The sequence below is a fragment of the Gavialis gangeticus genome, unplaced genomic scaffold, assembly GCF_001723915.1.
Source record: "Gavialis gangeticus isolate Ggan-Ray unplaced genomic scaffold, GavGan_comp1, whole genome shotgun sequence".
NCBI lineage: Eukaryota > Metazoa > Chordata > Crocodylia > Gavialidae > Gavialis > Gavialis gangeticus.
In genome coordinates, this window is record NW_017728992.1 from 181,413,204 (window position 1) to 181,416,377 (window position 3,174).

At 45.6% G+C, this 3,174-nt stretch overlaps 1 protein-coding gene across 2 annotated transcripts in view; it reads right to left on the reverse strand.

Moving 5' to 3' along the window:
* TAF2 (TATA-box binding protein associated factor 2) overlaps positions 1–3,174 on the reverse strand; it is a 127,016-nt gene that overhangs the window by 35,024 nt on the left and 88,818 nt on the right. The window lies entirely within an intron of this gene.

A 3,174-nucleotide genomic window follows, 5' to 3' on the forward strand; every position in this document is an offset into this window, starting at 1 on the left:
CAACAAAACAGAAAACAATAGTATAGGATAAGGTTTTTACAGAGAAATAGACGAGTAAAAAAAAACTAATACTATCCAAGTGTTTTACAAGCATCTTAATCCAGTGTGATCACCAGGTGCTACAACTACTTACTTTCTACATTTCCTCCAACAAGTACAGGAACTCGATTAGATCTGATTTCACTTCAGACCTCTTCAAGATTATCTTCCATGTTACAGTGCTAATATATTAATGGTGCCTGTGCACTTGGGCTCAGTATAAGTCTGCTGTTCTCTTTTCTGCATTACATACACATTCTTCTCCTGTCTTTTTCCCCTTACTCCTTGTCCATCTTAATTGCATCAATTTAATATTTCTTAATTTATTTAAGAAATTATGTAGGTTTTTCTAACTTTCCTAGCCTAAACAATCAAATGTAGATATTACCTATTGTTCTTTGAAATGACTCATGTGCTTTCAATTATAACTTAATTTTTCTTGAAACTACTTTTGCACAGCTTTACTAAGATGATACAAATTACACACAGAAGTTCTTTATTTAGGTTGTTCCTTTAAGATGTTTGGATACTTAGAAAATCTGCTTTCATCTTAGTACATTAGGTAGACAGTTGCTCCATTATTTTGAATTATAATATCATTTGATTCAACATTCACTAGCTCTCTGCTCATAGCCTGAACACTCCACTTAAAAACCGTCTAAACTGGCATAGAGGATAAATGGAACATTTCATATGGAAACAGCTTTGTGGCCAAAAAAATAAATAAATCATGCTTAATTGAAAAGGTATTGTTTTTTGTCTTTCTTCCCATGAAACAATAATACACAAGCAAATTGATGAAATAATGCTATTTAACTTTAAAATATTTATAAGAAAGTCTCAGTCATTCCTTTGAAAAAAATAAAACTAAGCAGCATGAATACAATGTTACAAATCTCTGACAAATGTAACAGTTAATAAGATTGTTTTTCCAAAGTAGGTGTCTCAAAATTACAAGAATTTAAAAAAGTTTAGTAGTATGTCTATCTCAGTTTGACAAACCGAAGGCCTAAATTTTCCTCAACTTTCAATATCATTTAAAATGTTTCCATTTAACCTCCTCTAATTTTATTGGTTAAACAGTTAACCTATAAAACATGTGCCTAGTCCTCACTGTGGGGTGTGGAGCCCTGGGGCCAGTGCCTACCCTGCCCCAGCCACTGCAGGAGGAGGGGCTGCAGCTGCCTGCTTAGAGCAGCCCGCCAGGAGGCTGTGCACAGACCCATAGACACAGCTGCTGCTGAGAGCCGCTCCCTGGGGCCTTTGACAGGGCAGGAGGGAGAGAAGCAATGGCAAGTCCCACCAGACAACGCATTCAATGTGAAGTCATGGGCAGCAGCAGCCGGTGAGGGGCTTTTCCAGCTCGCTACAGCTGCAGGGCTGCTGGGAGAGAGTAGACTAGCTATGGATACTAGTCCCCCCTCACCCCTCCCCTCCTCCTTGCTCCTGCCTCCCTCCCTCCTGCCTGCCAGCCCAGCTGCCTTCCTGTTCCTCAGGCACAGCACCGTTTCCCTTTCCTGCAGGACTGTGTCCCATGCTACATACTAACCAGTAATACATTACCGGTATAAATATACTGATCATTTAAACATTTAACCTCTTACACCCCTAATAAATAATTAAGACTATTTGTTCAGCTTAATTTGTTTCTTCTTATGCATATGCAAGTGACTGTACAACTGGGTACTCAACAGGCCTAGCTATACTAACAGTCAAATATAAACACCTACCAAAAGCAAGCTAAAAAAATGAATCGGTGCTGGTCGTTTTTAAACATTTAGCTCAACTGTCCCAGTACTTACAAACTGCCTTTTAAGATATAATAACCGCAAAATATCCCTATTATTACTTTTCCTTTTTCATGGCTTTGTGACAAGACATTTACCAAGATCCACAGATTCACTGGACTCTAACAAGCCGCACCATGAGCGCTTCTCTGCTATGGCTTAGAACTTGCAACCTCTGGGCTAGCTGTAGTGTGCACCTTAGTGCCCATGCCACCCCAGCTCCCTCCGATTATTACTAAACAAAGAAAGTTTCATCAGTTTTAAGAAGAGTGCTCTTTTGAAGATGCAACGAGGCAACCATATGCTGGTATCCCTGCCCCAAGAGTCTGTACAAAAAATAATACACCCCAAAAAGACAAGCTTCTCTTGCTGTTGAAACATGCAAACATCAGTCAACTTATCTTTTTGGATGAAGTTTTGTCTTCCTGTACACACAGGATTAGGATGGCTCTGGTGCTCTAAGGCAGTGGCTCTCAACCTATTTTATACCGGGACCCATTTGCCAAGATAGATGGCTTGTCCCAACTCACACCCCGTGACCCACAGTCCCCTGCTCCCCTGGGCCCTGCTGGTGCCCCTCACACCCAAGCCACAGCTCCCAGGCATTGCTAGCACCCCCAACCCCAAGAAACAGGCCCCCTGGCCTTGCTTGCCCCCACAACCCGCAAGCAACAGACCCCTGGCCCTGCTGGTGCCCCTCACTCTAACAAACAGCCCCCTGCCCCCTGGGCCATGCTGGTGCCCCTCACTTGCAATATGCAGTCCCCTGCACCCCCTAGCCACCCCCATCCCACTTGGGCCAGAGCATGAACAGCGAGTGTGGGCTCCTGTGTGTATGGGCACTGCCCCATGCTGCCAGCCCAAGAATGCAGCTCCCTGCTATGAAGAACCACCCCCCTACCCCCACTGCCTCCTTCCCCCACTGCAGGGCCAGGCACCTTCTTCCCCAACTCTGGCACAGCCTCATGCCAGGTCACTGTGCCCAGTGCCAGCAGGCATGTGCGCACACACACCCTGCTGCCCACAGCCCTCCAGAGAGCCCCCTGGTCTTCCATTGCCCACTCCCCATACTTACCTGCGCCCAGAGGCTGGGGCTTCTCCCATGACCTAGCCTCGCTTTATGCTGTCCACGTCCATCTGCGTGCGCACTCATGTGCACCCACTGCTTCCAGCTACCCCAAGCAGCTGCTTGCACGCTGAAACTCTGCCAGCCTGCAAGGGGAAACCCATGCTTTCACAAGTTTTTCTGGGGACTCGCTCGCGACACTTTCAGATAGAGGCAACCCTGACCGCATTATGAGGGACTTTGAGACACTGGGGGGCAGGCTGAAGGAGACGGGGGCGCAGG